This window comes from Arvicanthis niloticus, chromosome 8 (assembly GCF_011762505.2).
Source record: "Arvicanthis niloticus isolate mArvNil1 chromosome 8, mArvNil1.pat.X, whole genome shotgun sequence".
In the NCBI taxonomy this organism is placed as follows: Eukaryota; Metazoa; Chordata; class Mammalia; order Rodentia; family Muridae; genus Arvicanthis; species Arvicanthis niloticus.
In genome coordinates this window covers 65,033,415-65,056,131 of record NC_047665.1, presented here as the reverse complement: position 1 = coordinate 65,056,131, position 22,717 = coordinate 65,033,415, and positions in this window count along the sequence as shown.

The following is a 22,717-nucleotide window of genomic DNA, read 5'->3' as shown; positions in this document are numbered from 1 at the left end:
ACATACATACACATTACACACTCACACCCACAGTTATAAATACACACACACTCAAACTCACACATACATTCACACTCATACAAACATACACGCATTCACACATACAGACAGACACACATACACACATACAGATTCATACACACTCACACATACACTCACACACATACTCACACATGCATACACATAAACATTCACACATGCACATGCATACATTAACACACATGCAAACACATACAGTAACACACACACACATAAAGACACAAAAATTTAATTTAGAAACTATTCTAGCACTGTGGATTATAACATATGAGCCAAGATGTTTCCAGTAGCACTTTCTGGTGTTAAGAAAAAAAACATAGAGACCACCAAACAGCCATGTGTTGGGTGGTCAGAACCTAGTAGAGGAGGATGTACCTAACCCTTCAGAAACTCGATGCTGCAGGGTGGGGGAAATACTCAGGGGGACCCACCCTCTCAGAGAAGAAGGGGAAGGGATGGGGGAGGGACTCTAGGAGGGGAGGACTTGGATTGGGGACAGTGTTTTGTGTGGGGCGGTAGGCTGTGAGAAGCAGTTGTGTGGTTGGTCTAGCATGAGCTTGGAACTCCAGAACCTTATTGGATGGCAGGAGTTCAGTTCTGCTCCCAGGCCCTGGTTCTCTTCTTTTTGCTTCAGCCCTCCAACAACCCCTCCCACAGAGACGTCTATGGCCAACAGGAACAGGCCTCAGGCCCTAGAGAGATTTATATACTAATGAGGTACTTGAAGGCCAGAGGGTGGAGCCAATTAAGCATTCTACCCCAGCCCCACCCCCTCTCTCCCTCCCTATTTAGCTCAGGTCTGCCCTGGGTTTTAGGGGTGGGTGCATCCAGATCCATCCACCATCTGCCATGACATTAAAGCCTGTAAAAACCCATGGACTTTCTCGTGTCATTGGGGCCACGCCGTGAGGAACCATGGAGCCACAGCTGCTATGCCTAACTTCCCGTTGGAGGAACCCTCAGCATTCCCAGCCAACTACCTACAGTTTGGGATGTAAATAAATAAATTAATTTTTAAAAAGAGCCTAGACCACAGGGAAGTCACAGGCACAACATGGGGACACTGACACAAACACCTTGGGTTTTTTACATGCTTGATGTTGGATTCATTTCTGGTTGTGATGTATTCAGAAATCTATTTGTCTTACCGACTTTTTATGACCCTACCCCCTCTTACATAGCCCAATACAATGTCATGGCCCAAAGTTTCAGAAACCAGGGGTTAGAGCAGAGAAAGCACAGTGTAAAGAAAAACATCATACTGGTTGCCAGAAGAGCAGAACGTCAGAGTGGGAAATGGGCACCTACCATAACCCTGGCACTTGGAAAGCCAGGAGAAGAAGATGAGTTTAAGGCCAGCCAGTTTTTGCAGCACAGGCTGCACAGTGCGATCCTAGCACAGGTATCAGGGCTGCACAGTGAGACCCTAATACAAGTAAATAAAAAAAAAAATCAGTATGTTCTTCCAAGCTGGACATGAGGTGTTCAAAACAGGTGCCAGAGCCCCACAGAGAAATTGTAAAGGTGATTCTGTGGATGGTTGCCTCTTTCCTTTCAACTGGACCAGGACAAGTTGATGTGTTACACTGAAACAGAACGCTTATTTTCAAAGTAGATCCTCGAATATGATATAGAGACCTGAGCTGTCAACTATGAACCTTGGCTTGTTTTAAACCATAGGTATAAATTACAAATGGCTTCACTCCAGGATTCTTGAAAATGTCTTTCCCAGCTCCTCTGTGACACATTGCAATTGATCTGATGTGTAACAAATGGCCATCTGGTCAGCACTTGCAGGTGTTTATATATAGCAGGAATTTCATTCTTAGAAGAAAGAGGTAGTAGTACTTCATTTGTAAGATCTGAGATATGGTATATACAGCCATTATTATCTTGTTTCAAATTGTCATATTATGGCCATAGACTCAGAAAGAAAAATTTAAGTGTGTGTGTCTATGTGTGCATCTGTGCATGTGTTTGTGTGTGTTTGTGTGTGTGTGTATTGTATTTTTATGTGGGGGTATTTGTGTACTGTGTATTTATGTATGTGTGTATTTGTATATGTGTGTATATTTGTATATGTGTGTATATTTGTATATGTGTGTCTTTGTATGTATTTGTGTATATATGTATTTGTATATGTGGGTACATTTGTATGTTTGTGTATATATGTGTGTGTTGTGTGTGTTTGTGTTTGTGTGTGTTTGTGTGTGTGTGCACACAAACATGTGCAAACACATGTGAATGTGTAGCATACTTTTGGTGATTTGGTGTTTATTGTCTAAACTTTTGAAGGACTGGGTTTTTGACAGAAACACTTGTTTTGATTATTCTGTTTTGTGAGGCTAAAGATGGAATCCAGGGCCTTGTGCATTCTAGACAAGTACTCTACCACAGAGGTGAATACACAGCCTAGAACAGAAGCTTTGCTTTCTCCAGTTGCATTCTTAGTGCCTTAAAAAAAACTATCTGGCCCACAGAGGAGTCTAAGTCTTGTGAGTCTGTTCTTATGAGCTTCTTGCTATAGCTTTAACTAATTGACCCAACTATTTTTCTTTTCCAACATATTTCTGTCACCAAGGAGGACTCTCCACCAGATGTTAGTGCACAAATGTAGTTGTAGCTGCTAATAAAACAAGAACAGAGCAGTGAATTATAGGTGCACACACTTGATTTTTTAATAAGCTCTTATTTCCTTCTCTAACTTTATTACATCTCATTTCTTCTTTATTCATCTTGCACTATCAGTTGAAAGGATGTTATTTCCAGTGTCTGTGTTCACAGGGTTTGAGTAGCTGATATTCACTTAGGAGAAACAAACATAAAAACCAAATGGGGACTTCTTAACTTATACAGCAAGGATGTGATGTAACGTTGGGGGAAATCTAAACTTTGTTCCCACGTTTCCGAAACATCTTCACTATTCTGCATGTTTCCATCTTTACCAAGATGTAAGTATATTTAAGTGATAGCTACATTAAGGTAGTGTTTTAGGGCTGGTGTGATTCCATCTCTTTGGTAAAAGAAATAGTGTACCTTTCCATACCTTTAAAATCATTTCAAAGGGCTTAAAGTCAGCATGAGATTGAAAATGAGCTATACAACCCTGATCTACTGCAAGTCATAGGTATTTTAGGCTCTGCAGGGGGAATGATATACATCAAAAAATATCAGCGAACTGCCGGTGGCTTGGCCCTTAAGGCGCCCGCCCACAGAGGGCGCGCGTCTCTTGGTGCGCGCGTTCGAATCCCGCGCTCCTGCTCCCGCGTCTTGTGGGAAAAAAAAAATTATTTGATCCTGGAATGTTCCTGACAGGCCCATGTTTTGAATACTTGTTCCCCAGCCACCCATGGCTATGGAACTGCTGGTGGGTGGTACTTAGTTAGCAGAAGTAGCTCATTAGGAGCAGACTTTGGGAGTTCTACTTGGCCTTTAGCTCCTAGTCTACAGTTATGTGAACAGCCTTCGGCACACAGACCTGGTCTCATGAGCTACCTGATATACCTTACCTACCACCATGGAACTGAGAGCGTATCCCAATAAACTGTTCATCCTCTCAGTTGTAGTCACAAAGACAAGATGTGATGAGTATAATGACCGAGCAAGCCAAAGGAACCTTTTTGTCTTGCAGTCTTGTAAACAATTAATGTATCTCCAACTCTCAAGTCACCCATTACCTTGACATTCCTTAGTTGCTGCTTAGGAAGCTGGAAGGAGTAAGAATCCACCAAAGAGTGGAGATTAACATTGGATAGCCCTGTCTTACTTAGTCGTAGGTCAACATGTAGGAAAAAAAATTAGATTAGAAAATAACCAAGACTATGACTGACATTTTGTAAGATTAAATTAGAGATCATGGGGTTTTAAAAATAATGATGTAGCCAAGGCTCTCATTTCCTTCAAGTAAAACACTATAAAATGCTAATATTTCTAAACCCATGGCTTATTCTGTTGCTTTACTTTCATTTCTGTGCCAGTCTTTGGCTCAGTTCTTTGTCGAGAATCAAAATAAAGAGGAACTGATCCTCTTTAAGAGGCTGCTATTTTTTCTTCTCTAAAAAATTAAACTCTGAAATGTGAAGAGTTTGAGGGGGAAAAACGTAAAGTTCATCTCACTCAGACTTTGAAGTTATTTCAAATAAACATATAATAAAAAATCACCATCAATCGAATGGAGCTCAATGTTCAGCAAGCAATTAGACCATTTCAGAGAGAGACAGGAAATACTTATTTTGACGGAGACAATTTCCTCCTGAATAGTGCTATAAATTAGATTTAATCTCTTGGCAACGTGGTCCATTGTCCAGTTACTTTCAGGCTCTCTCAAAATATTGAAAAAATTTTTATAGTTCCCCATGTGCTAACCATAGATTTTGTCATAATGTCCTGATTCTATTCCCTGGACTCTTATTCTTGAAGAAAGACAAAGTGTTCATACTGACTCTTCTTTATTCCTGCCTCAAACGCTACACTGCTTTGCATATTAAATACATACTTTCTCCATGTTTAATACGAACCCTACATTTGTTCTGTTCTGTCTGGCAATGTGCATACTAGGCAAGTGCTCTAAAACTCAGCTGCAGTCCCAATTCCTCGTTGGTAATGATGTCACAGAGTTCCCTTCAGTTAACCAGCAGTAGAGCAGCACTGTGCTCCCATTGGAAATGCTGGCCAGACTTTCTCTGTGTATTTGACAGGAAATAGTTTCTCTTTTTACACTTCAACAGTCCAATGGATTTTCTCTCTTTCCCTGGACCCTTTATGTAACACAACCTCATGGACCTAAGAGCTTGCTGTGCTGGTGAATTTCATCATCCTCAATTTTTAAAAGCACTACTATTCATCACTTTCCTTGCATATTTCTCCCTTCTGTGAATTGTAAATCAGACTCCATTCTCCTCAATATATTAAACATCAATAATAATGAAACTCTGATGTATGGGTGGAAGCTTGTAAGAATTTCCAGTGCTCTGACATATATCATCCATTTTTGCCTATGGCCCATCCAATTCTACCTGTGGTTCTTCTTTCTACAGAAGGAGGAGCTGCAACTTTCTTCTCTAAAGACACGCCATGTTTTCTTACCTGTGGATGTCCAGTGCATGTGTCCATTGGAGAGAATTCTCCTGGCTCTCCTTGTGGGAGTGTGTCTCACAGAATCACAAAATATCAACCCTGGATCTCACTATACCCCAGACTTCACAGAGCAAAATGAAGAACAAGGATGGGAAAGAGGAGTTCATTCAATATCCATATTCTCCATGTTCATGCAAAACCAAATAGAAAGTCTGTGAGGCCTGGCATCTATAACGTTGATCATGAGATAAGTAGGTATTTATGTTATTTAGATGCTTAAAGAAAAGCAGAAAGAATGGAAAGGAATCAGATGAGAAGCTGTCCTGTAGTTTGTCAGCTAAAAAACATTTATATATAACAATAATCCTTACTACAATGTTATTTTTCTTTCCTGAACTCTTGAGCAGAATCTTTTTACAGTGACCATTATCATCTGACAAAAGTATTTGGGGAAGGAGAGTATCAGATACAGAAAATCTGTAAGATAAAAAAAAAAAAAGATGGAAATAAGCTTCAGGCAGGAATCTGACATTAGGCTAGAACAAAGAAGTAATTTCAGGCAGTAATCTAAATCTTAGTCTACAACAAAAAAGTAATTTCAGACAGGAATCTAAATTTTAGGCTAGAACAAGGAAGTAGGCTTCAGACATGAAAATGACTTTAGGCTAGGACAGATATTTTTGTCATCCTGATAAGCCCTTAGAAACAGTGATCACAAGAGTGTCCAGAAGCTTTGTTTATTGCCTTGCTTGTTCCTTGACTATTTGCATCTATTGTATTGCTAGTTCCTCAACCTAGAACTGACCTTAATACTTGCATGTAATTAAAATGATTTTAAAAAGCAAAAAGAAGGAGGGGGATGGGATGGGGGGATTCTAGGGAAAGGAAATGGGGAAAGAAGATGACATCTGAAATGTAAATAAATAAAATATCTAATAAAAGAAAGATGGCTTGAATTTAACCCTTAGATTACATTAATAAAAGCCCATTTGAAAAAAATGGAAATCAGATCAAGACCTATTCAGTACTTGTGCTTGTTAAATGTTTTTAAAATGTTTTTTGCGTTTAGAGCTGAGAAGGAAATTTCAAGGGGCCTTAGACTCACCAGAGTGCCAAACGGCTGCTTGAGTTTATAGCTTGTCTCTAGTACGAGGTAAAGGGGATCCCTGGAAAATAGAGAAAGATCATTCTTTTTCTTCTCTCTTAGAAATACAATTTCTATTTAGACAACTAATGATCCTTAAAATGTCTCATCAAGGAAACTGCAGAACCTTCTTATTTTTTTTTTTAATGTGTAGTTTAATGTGTTGTTTTTTCTCCAGGTAATAAACACTTGACATTTAGGAAATGCAGTTTTGAGTTTACAAAGCAAACAACAGGCGGTTTTCAGCTAGGCAGTATTGTGGGGTATTGTTGATAGAAATAAATTTACTGAGTTTGCTTTTATAATGTGCTGGCACATTTTTATTTAGAAAGGGAGATAGATATTTGCCTGATTCAACAGAGAATGAAATGATATTCAAATTAAAAATTTTTAAGAAGGATAATTGCCCTTTAATTCCTTATTCTTAATGAACATGACATTGGCAGTAGCAGCAGAGAGGAAGGGAGTGTAAAGGAGCTGATAATCCTTAGTCAGAAGCCAGAGCCTCCAACGCTGGCCGCTCTCGAACATACAGATAAGTTACTACAATATTAGGGAAGCGGAAGGAGAGAATTTGGATACAATGTTGTAGAAGTTGAAGAAGAGAGTTTGCACTCATGCTGATGATTTCAATCTCTCTCTCTTAAAACATTTAGTGTCTATGTCTCTCCCTCTCTGTCTCTCCTCCCTTTCTCTCTCCCCCTCCCTTTCACTCCCCTCTAGCCTCTCTCTCTCTCTCTCTCTCTCTCTCTCTCTCTCTCTCTCTCTCTCTCTCTGTGTGTGTGCAGGTATTCCAACAGCATATGTGTGGAGAGTAGAAGACAACTTGAAAGAGTCAATTCTTTCCTACCACATGGGTGCAGGGGACTCTATTGCAGGTCTTCACAAAGTACCTTTGGTGGCAAGTAGCTTCACTTACAGAAACATCTTGCTGGCCCCAACCTTGCTGGTCTTCAGACAAAATAATTGATACAAATGATGAGATCATTTCGTGCTGCAATAAACTTATCTAAATGTTATCTTTATCTGCTCAGAACAGCCAGCACATTTTTGAATGCATGCTGTTCGGCCTTTAGAAGTCCTTCCCATCCTCTGTAAAATAAATAAATTCTAAAACAGATAGATTAATAAAGATTTATTTATACATTGAGTGTGATTTTTAAACACATCTGGAGAAAGAGTAAAACAACAAATACAGAGTTTAAATAAAGGCACCCTGTGTAAGTAGAAAGGATCACCCAGAAAACAGATGGTTGTAAGGATGGGCTACCTCTCTGAAAGTTGTTAGGCAACATAGCCCTCGAGGTCCCAAATCAAAAAAAGGCTATTGTCATTGTCATTAGGTGTACTCCTGAACCATATGGTAAGTTTCCATTCCTAAAGACACTGTCAGCTTTGGCTATAGGACATGTAGAAATTAAGCAAGACTAAGATGAAATCATCCTCCCTGGGGCCTGGATTTCATAGTACCTGAAAGGCACTGTACAGATTGCTAAGAAGAATTGTCACCAACAATCCTGCTTGGTTACAGAACCATGTGAGCTATGTTAGCAACATATCAATTTTGTAGGGTCTTTGACAGGAATGTAGTCTTTTATTCTGCAACTTTCAGTTCACAGGGACACGTCTATCTTCTAGATAAGAAGTGTTGTTTCTTACTCTTTATGTGTTTTGAAGTGTTAATTTCAACAAGGTCTGTTCTGAATTCATGGAATCTTGTTCTGCTGCTCTTCCTAGGGGGTGGTTGCTTCTTTTGCTAAATATTTTAGCAACTGAGTCAACAGGTGTCCATCTGTAATAAATAATCGAGAACCATAGACAAATATCTATGGCTATTTCTCACCTCAAGTCCTCGGGAAGGCTGAGTTATACCCTTTGTGGTTTCATCCCAATTCCCTGAAACTAGCAATGGTCCTTGGAAAGGTCATGCGATTTCTGGACCTACCAGTAGATGTCAGTATTTCTTTGAGCACTACAATGGCCATACCATTCTTTGTCATAAGGGCAATTATATCTGAAGAATGGATAGTGGTTTCTTAGACGCTTTTATTTATTTGGAGCCATCTCCTCAGGCAAATATCTTCAGTGGTGTTAAAGATCCTGAAGACATCCTTCTTATGGAGGGATAGAACCCAGAACATTCTACCACTGAGCTACATCCCAGCCCCAGAGAACAATTCTTTGTCCAATCTTCTGTCTCCCTCCCTCCCTTCCTACCTTCCTCCCTCCTTACCTCCCTCTCCCCTTTCTTTCGCCTCCCCTTTCTCCTCCCCTCTGTCTCTACTCATTCTCTCTCCCATCATTTCCCCTTTCTCGTCTCCCTTTCTTTCTGCCTCATCTTTCCACCATTTCTGCCCCATCCCCTTCATTTTTTAATGTAAAAGACTATTTTCTCCTATGAAAGTATTTTTATAAAGATATTGGCAAAAGACATTTGTAAGACTCTTTGATTGGTAAACCAGACTCCACTATCACAGATTTAACAAGCCCACCATGCTAAATGCCAGTCTAAAAGAAAAGGGCTCTTTGAGGTGAGCCAGTAATTCACAGAACATGGACTGATGGCTTTGGGGAGCTTCAGTTACCTGGGGTGAAACCTATGCTTTCCCTGAAGGCTGAATGTATATTTTCAAATGGTGTTTTACATGCAAATGTGTTCTTGGTCCTGTTTCAGAGCATTATGCAGTGTATAAGGAGGCTGGATAATTGGTCGGGTTCATCAAGGACTAGGGTTTAAGTTGGCATGCATTTGATTTTAGACAGTGGTCTTTGATTTGTGTGGCTTTCTCGTGGCCCTGCCAGCACTAGTTGCGCTAATAACAATTAAATTCTTCCCAACTGAGTGCTTTTTCTTGTTTGCTTTCCAGAATGACTCTGCTCTCCCTGAGCCCCCACCCCCACTCACCCACCTCCCAACCTTTGCTTTATATCAACCACATAGAATCATTTGACAGGTATCTGAAGAAACTCATTTCTCTGACAAGGGAAGTTATTAGAAGCTTCTCAGTAAGGGAAACGTCCTGAGAGGGATTAAATAAGAGAAACATTTTCTGAGTCATTAGACACTAGATGGGTTAAAATACCAGAAAAACACACTGTAGCACTCCACCTGGCACTGGTAATGACTTAATGTTTCTCCAGATTTCTCTTACTCTGTGAGGAATGTTTCAGCACTTCTGAGGCCTGATTAACAACACAAGGCAAAAGATAGTAGGGCCCGTGGAAGGCTAGAAGGCTGAGGCATGCTTTGGGACTTCTCCCAAGACCTAGTTTATAATTTAACAATTATGAAGATTGATGGCAAGAGTTGTTTTCCTCAAAATGTCCAGATATTGAATAGGTTAATGTTCCTTCAGAGCCTCAACAAGGTAGAAGGGTTTTTTTTTTTAAAAATGTGTTCTGTTCTCTTACTCATTAGGCTTCTCCAGTGGTTGAGAGTACACACTTTGGAAGTGGCCTTAAATCAGTTTCCTGATTTGCTATCTGGATGGCCTTGTCAATATTGTTTAATTATTGATGTCTGTAAGCCTCAGTTTTCTCATCTATAAAGTGGGGATGACAAATGCTTGACCGATTGAGGGTTGTGTGGGATCCATAGGGTAGCTTTTTTTCTATCCCTATTTTCTACTTCAGGAACTTCCTTTAGAGCATGGTTATATGGCCTGCCTTAGACTGGAGTTTCTTATTTGATAATTTTCATTAAGCATGTACTATCAATCAGTCAGTATTTTCAGAATTCTGAGGATATGCCAGTGAACCAGACAAAGGGGGCTCCTGAGCTCGGCCAATTCCATTTTAGTGAGGTCACATAAAACTGTCAAGTGGCCCCATACATAAGACGGCAATATCAGGATGGAATGAGTGTGTTACAGTAAAAGCCTCTTAGAGAAAAAACAAGATGGAGTAAAGGGACAGATAGGAATAAGGTCAAGAAAAGTTATGTGGACGAGAAAGCATTAAAAGAAAAAGACAATTTATCACCAATGGGCCAAGAAGAGGAAGCCTTCAAGTTTGAGAGCTATAGGGGCCGACTCGGAAAGGCTGGACCCAGGAGAGGTGAGAGAAGTAATAGTACTATGTTTTACTTAAGTTAAAAAATAATTTTAAAAGAGAATGATAATTTTGAAACTTTGGGGCTTTGAGAAGTTAAGAGAGAGGCCATCAGAAGGACTAAAAGATACAGACTTTTTTTTTCCCTAGAGGCACAGTTCTGAAAAAATGAAGAAGAAGAAGAAAAAAAAAACCTAAAAGGCCTGGTTCAGAAGATTTAGACCTTCATTTTAAGGGCACAGTTAGTTACTTCAGGAAAGGGTTCCCAGCACTGAATCACTTTGGAGGAAGGTATTAGATAGAACTCAGGACCAAGGGTTGCGATAGTATAAGCCTTTTCTTCTTTTCTTCGACACTATTTGCTGGATTCTGACCCTAAGGGGGGAGAACTGTTCAAAGGATAGGCCGCATGGCATTACAAAATGGCTACCAGCCTCCCCACCCCCACCCCCTGCCCTTGCTCGTAGGAGTTAAGAAGCATTCTCGATGGCTGACTCTGTATTTAGTCAGGGTGTGTAACTGACCTCTCCAGCTTCCTGTGAGTCAGTCCCTTTCAATGTCCTTTCAGCCTTGCAGTCATTGCGATCTTGGTGGCTCCCTGGATTCAAACAGTTAAGAGATACCCAGATGGCCCCAGCCTCAGGCTAGGAAACAAACCTTACGCTATGTGTCCACCTTACCAACCATCAGCTTTGGTCCGCAGACCTCAGCTGTCTCCTTCCACTATTGCTCCAATGGTAGCTTATCAGGCCTTCTAAGAAAAATTAACAATTCTATTTATTGTATAAAAGATCACCTAGACATAGTTGGAAGTGAGGCTTCGGGGGACCTCACCCCTCACTGCTACTGATCAATTCAGGAAGAGGAAGAAGCATTTGTCTTCAGTTTTGTATCCGTTGCGACTCCTCCAGTGGATGGTGGGCATACGAATAGGCCCAATTTAACTAAATGGGACAAAGACACAAAAAGAAAGCAAAACAAGCCCAAAGGGATTCTGGGAAAGAGATGGGTAAAGATAGGTTGATTGAAATGTGAGGGAATCAGCACAAGGTGTAGAGAAGAGAGTGAACAAAATCTTATAGATGCATGGAAGTGTTACGTACAACCTTAGTTAATAAAGAAAACACTTATTAGATAAAGTACCAATGACAGAGAAAGGAGCTGCAGAGGAGGAGTAGGCAAGGAACGATACAAGATCACAGTGGATGTTTAATGTCTTTGCAAAGACAGAATGATTAAGAAGAGTCTCTGCTTATGGTCTTCTGATTACTTACTTTTGGATCACACATATAACATGACAAAATGTCTGTGAAGGCTGTTCTTGATCATCAACTTGACTATACCTGGAGTTAACTAGAATCTGAATATCTGGGTGTACCTGTGAGGGATGTTTTCTCAATTAAATCATTCATTTGAAATAGGGCTCACTTCTAATCTGTACCTTCGAGGTAGGAAGATAAATCTTTAATCCAGATCTTTTGAAGCGAGACAATTCATCTTTAATCTGGATCACAGCTTCTGCTGGAAGCCATATAAAGAATATGAAAGAAGGAGGCTTGTTCTCTTTGCCTGCTTCCTCTCACTTTCTCTGGTCCATTCTAACTGGCATTACAGCCTACTAATTTGGGATTCTGAAGTATACTGAAGACCTTGGACTAAACAACTATTAGGTTCTTGGGCCTTCTGTTCACAGACAGCCATTGTTAGATACCATCATAGCTTGTGAAGTCATTCGAATAAATCGTGTGTGTGTGTGTGTGAGAGAGAGAGAGAGAGAGAGAGAGAGAGAGAGAGAGAGAGAGAGAGAGAGAGAGAGATTCATTCTATATAAATTCTGTTACTCTAGAGAACCCTAACACAATGCTCTGACATTGACAACTTAGGGAAACAATCCTTTGTGGGGTCAGCTAAGACACCACAGAGAGTGTTTCTGAAACCTTGTGCTAAAACAAATTTTTCTTCCTTCACTGTTCCATCTTGGAATGAGAAAAATAGTCTTATCAATGGAATGACCATGGTGGCAGGATTGAGGCCACCCATGGAACCAACTACATAGACATTCATTTCCTAGAGGGTATAAATTCAAGAAGGTCCTTTTGCACTTAGTGTGTGTAACCAGGAATTACAAATGTTCCATGTTCTCTAAGCAGCTGGTTAAATGTTGTGAAGACTTTCTGCTGCTTTTGTCAAACTCAGTAAGTCCATCCTTGGCAGGAACTCAATCACAACACATTTTTAGATTACTTCTTCTAAAACTCCAATGTTTGAATTTGTGGTGTTCTGGTTATGTCCAGCTTGCTTCATTTACCAAAGCCTATTAAATGAAGGTCCATTAACCAAGGCCTGTTCAGTAGCTTTGGTGTAACCCATCTTATAGTCTTCCTCAGAAAGCATTGTTTCTATGACCATTTGCTTACCACAAACATTTCCTTTCTGTTGTTGACTTTAGCAGAGAAAGTAAAATGTCCTCAATATAGTATTGTCAAGAGCACTTACAATCAAGATGAAGAATGTCATTATCCTATGTCCTGAAGGCCAGGCATAGACTTAATCACATTGAATTCTTTTTCTTTTTCTTTACTATTTAGTTTAATCAAGCATACAGAGTGATAAACTTCATGACATCATCTTCACATATATATGGATACAGATTCATGCATGCATATACATATATACACTGTCATTCTTCCTGCCTATTTGACTGTATCCAGTTCTTAGTAGAACATATTAGAACTATATGAATGACTCCCTGCTTCCCCTGTGTTCTGCTGGTCTGAAGGCAAAAAGCAGGAGAATGTAACTCAGGCTTGAAAAGTGACAATGGAGAACAGGCAGAATGATTTGCTGAAGCTCATGTCAATTGCCTGTTTCCATCAAAACCTACAGGAAGAGACATTTTGAAATGAATTCTGCCCAGAGCTGATTACATTGTTTCGCAGGTAGTTCGTCCTATCTACCATCCATGGGCAGCTCCAACCTATCCATGCCTTTTATTCTCACAGTGAACTAACTCATGATCGATGAATCACAGAGGGCAGGAGAATTTATCTAGAGGTGCTGAAGAGAACGTTCAATTATCTAACTGGACTCATGACCGTACACACATTTGATTGCATAACTGGAGCTTCTGTATCCATATTTAATTGAAACATGGGCTGGTTTGTGGCAAGGGAAAAGTCAGTGAATAGAAAAAGAAACACTTCTATGGCAGAATCTTGTTGTGAATTAATCACCTACTGCTATAGAATTTCTGGAATTAACTTTAGACTATTGCTATAAAATAAAGTTTGTTGAAGATGAGCACTTAAGTAGAAAAGTTATATATTATCTAAAGCTTGGAAAGTTAGAAATGAATATTAGAATCACCCCACTGTGATGTCATTTTCTAATGAAGGTAATTGCTACCCATTGCTTCAATTCTGTGATAAAAGTAGCCAGAAAAAAATGGGACTCTGTTATCAAAAGCTATCAGAAATAGAGTTTTCATATATGTGGGTTTGGGGGTACTCTGTCTTTGACGCTCATTTCTGTGTCAGTGCAGTGTAATGTCTCTTGGCAGGGACATGTTCTGTTAGTATTAGCATCTCCCCTTATCTAGACTTGAGTGACACATCTCCTCTTAACCTTTTGATTTGCTTCATACAGAGTTTGTACATTGTTTTGAATTTGCCACATTGGCAGTAATGTTATTTTATAATTCAAGATTTTTAAATTTCTTTCTTATTTTGACTTAATTTTTTTCCTATAACATAGTATGGTTTGAAGTGAAGACAGTAGCTATTCTTATTTTGTTTGGTCTTATAGGAACAATTAGTCCAAGCTGGCCCCCAATCATCACAATCTCTCTGTCCTAGGCTCCCAAGTTCTGGATTCCAGGCATGTACCACCATACCTGGTCTTGCTCTTGATTGTGTATAGGTTCCTGACATAAAGTTAAGAAAAGTTCTTATATTCCCATTCTAAGAGTATATATAATGATTAAATGATCAGTTAAACCAGAAGTGTTTCCATTTGTAAATCTGACCATATGGTTTTTATTTTTCCCTGTAGCCTGCTAAATATTAATTAGCCTCTGATTAATCTTGAATGTCTGAGACATGCCAAGCACACAAATAATCTTTAACATCCTTGAAGTACATACAAATATTTAAAACATTCTATTATCATATTTGTCTAGTGGCAGAAAAAATAGATTACTAACTGCTTCAGGAACATAATAAATTGGCAATTGCACCTGCCACTATGTGTAGTTCATGTCCTTCAGCTGTTCCCAACCAGTGCATACATATGGTGAAGACACTGATCTGGCCCAGGGCTGCAAGGCTGCTTCACTATGCAGGTGATCTGACGATCCCTCATTGGCTTGCCTGAAACCTCTCTTCTGCTGTCTGCAACAACTCTTGCTCCATCTTTTCTTCCTTTCTTTCTCTGTTGTCAGACCTGCCTGAGATACATGCCTGGGACTCATGTCACCTGTCCACCCCATTCTTTCATTCATCCTTCATGATAAGGCACCTGTCCTGTGTAACCAATCCCTTGTCTTTTGCAGAACCTTGGTCAGCACAATTTGGATGGTTGATTTTTATTACAATATGTACTTCTGTATCAATGTATAAAATTGGATTACAGTGTGCATCTCCCATTGTGTCCTAATTTGGGGTTTGAAGTTAGGTTTGATCCCTCCACAATTCATGTTGACAGAAACATCCCTACACATAGTGTTAGGAAGTGTGGCTTTCAGAAGAGAAGTGTGCCATGGGATCTCCACTGGCACAAAGAGCATCCAGAATAGCTCATCCTTTGTCACTGCTTCCATCCCCTGCACCATCTGAGGACATTGCTTCCACTCCCTCCAGAAGATACAATGACAAGTCATCATTTTGGAAGCAAAGTGTAGGTTGCTATGGCCTTCATCTTGGAACATATATACAAATTGTGTGTGTGTGTGTGTGTGTGTGTGTGTGCGCGCGCGCCCGCGCGCCCGCACACGTGCATGTGTAACACAAATGTATTTCATAGTGTTATAGGGTGAATAGGAAGACCAGAATTGAACATTGAGTATCATGGGAGGGACTTCTCACCTGATCATCCCATAATGGAGAAATGAAGGGCAGTAGGGGGTACAAGAAGCCCTTATAACATCACAGTTCTCACTGAGAGTGAGGAAGCCGGATGGCATAAGCCTTTCTTAAATAGCTCACTGAAACATTGTTGCAATGGTAATTGCACTTTAATGAGTTTAGGCAGCACTTCATGCACATTGTATCTTTTCATCCTCACAATTCTAGTGATATGGCTGTTATTGTCCAATTTTATATTTTACATCAGATAGAAGTAGCTTGTCAGAAAGAAAACATTCCCTGAATTGTGTGGGTAGGACTTGATACAGCTCTGACTCCAAAGTCTAAGCTTTAAAGTTTTTCCATGTCACAGTTTATTTATTTTTATTTTATTCTTCTCTTACATGTTACATTCTGACCAGTTTCTCCTTCCTCCACTCCTCCCAGATAGTCCCCTTGTATTATTCCATCTCCCCCAGATCCACTCCTCTGTTTCCCAAAAAGAAAAAAAAAAAAAAACAGGTATCCACTGAACAAGAAACAATAAGAGCAGACACAGACAGACTAGGCTAGATGAGACAACCCAGTGGGAGAAAAAAGATCCTAAGCACAGACAAACAGTCAGAGACATCTTCCACTCCCACTGGTGGGAGTCCCACAAAATACCAAGCTAACAGCTATAAGATATATGTAGAGGACTGTCAGAAGACATCTAGGAAAGGCTATGGCAAGCAAGTGAGTTTTCAGAGGCCATAGCACAAACCTGTATTGGGTTCATATTTGTGAATTCAATCTCTGTGAGCCCCTTCTGAGTCCTGCTTAGTTCTGTGGTCCATGTCCTTCTGGTGTCCTTGACCCCTCTGTCTCTGACAATCCTGCCTTCCCCTCTTCTGTGTGGTTCCCTTGGTTCTGCCCAGTGGCTAGTGTTTGGATATGGGTCTCTGCATCTATTCCCAGCAGTTGTTGAATAACACTGGATTCTTAACCTCTAAAAACTTCTGGCTTTTAATAAATTACTCCATCTTAGATGTTTTCTTATAGCAAATAAATGAATGATAGCATCTATACAATGATTGTTTTATGACTAGGAAGCCATTTATGACTTTACATTTACATATGAAATGATTTGATATGACCAACTCAAATTTTGGACCACTTTTTTTTGGTATTGATTTTTAATGAAGAGTTAATTACTGATTCAAGTGTAATACCATGGTTCAGGTGTCTTCCTTCCAGTGCCTTGACCTTGACCTCCTGTTCTCCAGAACTTTTGTCATAACATGTTTATTTGTAATAATGTATGCTTTTTAAGAAACCATATTGTCTGTGGTACTGTGTTATAGCAGATGAACCAAGCAATATAGACTCTTTGTCTATAGTCTAGTAGTTTAGAAAGACAGCCTGCTGGCAGCCAAAGTACATGACTTGAAACTAATAATGAACCCCCAGAGAGAGTTATTAATTTAACATGCTGGCAAGCCAAGGAAGGGTAAGATTCTGCACAAAGCTTTACCAACCTAAGACATAAGTGCATTGCTTATGATAATGCATATTCCATGATGGGTAAGGAAGGCTTTCTTTTCAGAACAACCTAGGACAGGCTCAGTCTGGTTTCTTTAATAGAAAGGGGGAGATGTGGGGAGGTTTTGTGGCTGCCTGGCAGGAATATGTCATTGGCCAAAGACAAAGAAATGGGCTGCTTGGAAGGAATCTAACATAGGCCAAGGACAAGGAAATGGACTGTAGGCAGGAATCTGACATTGGGCTGGAACAAAGAAGTAATTTCAGGCAGGAATCTAAATCTTAGGCTAGAGCAAAGAAGTAATTATAGGCAGAAATCTAAATCTTAAACTATAACAAAGAAGTAGGCTTTAGGCATGAAAATGAATTTGGACTAGGACAGGGAAGTATGCTTGGATATTTTGATCATCCTGATAAGCCCTTAGAAATGGTGGGCACAAGAGTGATCACAGCACTCTGTTTATTGTTGTGCATGTTCTTTGATTATCTGGATTTATTGTCTTCCTTGTTCCTGGACTATTTGCATCTATTGTATTGCTAGTTCCTCAACCTAGAACTGACCTTAATACTTGCATGTAATTTGAACAGTATAAAACCAAAAAAGGAGGAGGAGGGATGAAATAGGGGATTAATGGGTGGGGGGAATGGGTAAGGGGGATGGTATCTGAACTGTAAACAAATAAAATATGAAATTAAAAAAAAAACTTTGAAGAGACTGCCTGCTGAGCCTGCTTTGCAACATTATCCACCTGAAACAAAGGATCGGTTCAGGTGGGCTTCCCCATATAACTGCAGTGCTGATTGGTAAACTTTGAGCCTTGAAGAAAGAAAGAAAGAAAGAAAGAAAGAAAGAAAGAAAGAAAGAAAGACAGACAGACTGCATGGAAACATTCCTTGCTTGCTTCTGTAAGCCTGTGAAGGCTCCTTAGGGACAGAATTGTCACAATCTGTTTGACTTGATATAACACATAGAAATATTGAATCCCATATAGTTACTTAGAAACTCTTTTCTTCTATATATATCCCATATATAACATGTGGTTATGTTGAATCCCATATAGATACTTAGGAACCCATTGGTTACTGTTCCATGAGATGGAAATCCATGACTAAGATACCAACAGATTCTGTGTCTGGTGAGAAACTGTTTCTATTTTGTAGATGATTGCCCTAGTCCCATGGGGCATTGAACTGGGTTCAGAAGACCTGGAAGAGAGAACTGGAGGACAGGGGACACAAAGAATGAGCAGCTTGTCTATAGTCTGATCAAACCGCTGATTTTAATTTTTTCACACAGGGGTTATATATACATAGAGGCAGGATATGGGGAAGGGGATGATGCAGGAGTGTAGGTGTTCTCAGGAGGAGTACAGATATCTTCCAGAACAGAGTGTTGGCTGGGTGAAGAAGCAGGGAACAGGTCACTATGACTCTGTCTATGATTCATTTGTACTTATCTAAGCTGGTACTTTCCACCAAGGCTACATATCCACAAAGTCTATGACTACTAGTTCTTATCCAGGCTGGTAATTTTTCACTAAGGCTGCCTGTTTACAAGATCTTATAGCTATCTGTTTTAGGATCAGAGTTTTTCCACAGAGACCAAGACTTTGTGAGCAAGCATGTATGTCTAACTTAGGCCTATTGCTGATTTTAGGCCTTCACTGTATAAGCAAGGCTGCTCCTGACAGATGATGACTTCTTACTATGTCCTATCAGACACAGTGGCAAATAAATTCTCCAGTCCTTTTAAGTAAGCACTCAGATTCTACCAATGAGGGCCAAGCCACCTCCCAAAGGCAGAACCTCTGCATATTAGTCACACTGGGAAGTAGGCTTCACCATATGTATTGGGGGGAAGGGGTGCAAACATTCAGGTAACAGCTAGAGTAAAAGCGTATGCCTCTCTCCACTTCTCATGTCCGCCTGTAGCCATAGAAAAGAGACTGGATTATTGGTGTCTATGCTAAAGGCTGATCAAGGGAAGGCTACTGACTGCTGTGCATTATGGGATAAATGCACTTATTTGGCCAGAAGCCTCTTTCATCAGTCACTCCCCTGAGAGAGCCAGTCTCTTAGTCGCTCTCACTCTCCTAGCTTCCACAATCCTCTTGGTAAATTGTTTAGACTTACACTTTATGTCATCATTCTTTCTCCCCATCCCCATAGTTAAAAACATAATCTCTTTTAATCTTGGATTAACACTATACAAAAAAGAACCAAACATTAATCTCTGCCTTCACCCTAGGTGGGGAGAACGTAATCTCCATTTATTAGTTTTTCAAGGTGGAAGATAAGGAAAATGCTAACAGTGTAATTAAAGATAAAAATAAAAGAAGACTTAATGAGATTTGGATTCCTATGAGACGGTCTCCTAGGAGGCTTTCCATTTAGGTCGAATTTCTGACAGTCACAGATAAAGGAGATGAATCTCTCAAGCCCAGAACCTCAATTCCTGGGATGTGATTTTCGACACAGTTGTCAGGGACTTTGCAGGCTGGGAGCTATTAGTCTCAATGGGTATTGGCAGCACTCCTTATTGTCTTGGTACTTCTCACCCTCCAGGAAAAAAAAGAATGTGACTTTAAATGGTACTAACTGCTAGACAGCCACATATATGAAGAAAGTGAGTCTGCAGCTGAGGGAGTACCAGTCTCAGAAGTCTCACAAGCCAAAGGTTATTTAGAAAGGAGAGACGAGATGGAAACAATAGGATTGAGGCTCAGAGAACATTGCAAAGTGAGTAAAGGGCAGAAAAGATTGCTTAGAGATGATGCTTATTTATGTTTCCATACTATAGATACGTTCCAATCATTATGAGCCTATTGACAGAAAATTCTTATTACCATGTCTAATAAGCCATTGTGCTTATGGCTTACAATGCAGAAGTGTGTCTGTGTGGATCTGGTATACTCAAAGTTCATTTTTATTTTTCATTTTTATTTATTTTTTTTTGCTGAATCTGGCTTTAACCTTGCAGCGATCTTCATGAATCTGCCTCCCAAGTGTTGACATTATAGACATGCAGCACCATCCAGACAAAAATACCCAAGAGTTTCCACCAGCCATTGCAGTTAGCATTTGATACAGCGCTTGTAACACAGGGTGTTGGAGAGCCTAGCATATTCATGGTCTTTTTCCTCCTAGATTATTCTAGAGACGAAATGGCCAGGTATCATCCATATCTAAGATAGAAGGCTTACGGGTAAGAAAAGAAGTACTATAATAGTTACTCTGAGGGCTGCATGCAGTTCAGGTGGAAAAGTGCTTGCCTTGGGAGCATGAACACTTGAATTTCATTGACATGTAAAGACAAGTGTGTTAGTGTGGTGGTTTGTGGCTTTAATCCCAATACTCAGGAAGTAGAAACAGGCAGATTACTACGCATTCAGGACAAGCCTAGTCTACATAGCAAGTTTCAGGCCAGCCTTGTCTACATAATGAGACCCTTTATGGGGAAAAAAAACTGGATGTGGTGGCTCACTTGTAATTCTAGTGCTGGGAAGGCAAAGAAAGGTGCGTAGACACACAGACGCACACACATAAACACATACATGCAAATGTAATATACACACATGCACACAGTGAACAAAAAATATATACAGAGACACATAGACACACACGCAAACACAAAGACATACAGAGATACATACAGATATACACAGACACATGCACACACACACAACACACATAGGCAAACACATAATATATACAGCGATACATATAGATACACATGCAAACACACAAACATACAGACACATGCACAAACATACAATATACACACAGGCAAACACATATACAGAGATACACATAGAGACGCACACAAACCAACATAGACCCACAGAAACATTCGTACAGACACATTCAGAGACATATATACAGAAACACACACATTCACACAAACACACAGAGAAACACAACTTGTGGTGATACGACAGACATGAACTGGGACTTCAGTGGCCCATGTTTTGTTTGCCCTTGCAGTGCCTATAACTATGATGTGATATAAATTGCAGCTCATATCACAGCCTATGGGCAAGGGTTTGAGTGAATTTCCTGGACTTCAAAGACAGATAGTTGCCAACAAAGAAAAATCACATCTAGTGCCTATGTATTAGTCCTTAAGGTGTGAATAATCATAGGACTATAGGAATGTGGAACTTAGAGCCAGGCAGTGGTGACACACGCCTTTAATCCCAGCACTTGGGAGGCAGAGGCAGGCAGAGTTCTGAGTTCGAGGCCAGCCTGGTCTACAGAGTGAGTTCCAGGACAGCCAGGGCTACACAGAGAAACCCTGTCTCCAAAAACCAAAACGAGAGAGAGAGAGAGAGAGAGAGAGAGAGAGAGAGAGAGAGAGAGAGAGATAGAACTTAGAGAAGTCCAGGAAGTCTTCTACTCTAGAACACATTGCTGATGCTCTACTCCCTACAAACAATACCGTCCATCTTCCTTTGACCTCTGTCTATGCACCCTCCAAAGGCCTGTTCTCATGGCATGGCCAAGAGGCAGCCTTTTGGGTTTAGACTACTTTTTGTGGCCCTGGGGTTTGAAACCATATGTACTTTGAGTTAGCACAGCTTAACATGTGACTCCCATACAATAATCTCAACTCCTCAGAAGAAAACATAGAGGTTTTGTTTTGTTAGATGAAGATGTATTCACAGCACTATCTCTGTTTATCAGAGGATCCATCTTGGATGGCAACTCAGCTGGACTATAAAAAGCTTTGTTTTATCTATCTCTATATGTACCTCAGTACACACACAGGTAGGACGTTCTTATGATACATACATACACACATACACACATCACACACACACATACATGCATACATACATACACACATACGTGCACACGCACACACACATCACACACACATACATACCACACACACATACACACACCACACACACACATACACACCACACACACACACATACATACATACATACATCCACATACACACACACATATATGCATAAAATAGTCTGGTTTTATAAATTAAACTTGGTGAACTCTATTCCTATACATCTTTTCCATTGTTTTATAAAGCAGTGTCTCATGTAGATGATACTGGACTAGAACTCAGGACGTGGTAGAGACTTGAGCCCCTGGTCTTATGACGTCTACCTTACAGGAGCTGGGATTGCAGGCGTGCACTCACGCCTAGCAGCTCATCTGTGTCTCATTGCAGGAAGATGTGAATTTGCATCTCATCCATTTTGTGGAATTCTAACTCATATGCTGGAGTTTCTGCTATGTATATGTAACACATGCGAAAATATATCTTTCTTCTTTAGTAGGAGGAACTGAAGTCCTACATGAACCCAAATCAATCCAGCTTAGTTGATTTTAAAGAGACCAGTCAACATTTTTGCCCACACTAACTTCTTATACAGATGTCCTTCTCCTTGCAGTGGGGTTATGTTTTGATATGTCCATCATGTAATTCTAACATAATTAGCAGAAAGCACATTTAAGAACCAAACCTACTTAACATCTTAACCTGTACAGTATAGTACAGTATAGAGTACTGGCTGTCTCCTCATGTGGGTGTGTGGCTGTGTAGGAGTCATAGCCATATCCCCTGTGTCGCTGTGATCCCTGCCAGAGAGAGGCCATATGGCAAAGTCACTCTGATGCATAGTGGAGTCTGCAGTTGGAAGTTGATCCTTCATAAACTGAGAACCATTTATATCGCATATATTTTATTTTATTATGTCTATGGTATATGTGTTCAGGTATGTGTATATGCATGTGTGTATGTACACATGTGTAGATGGAGACCAGGATCTTATACTCCACTTTTTAAAAGGATCTCCCACTG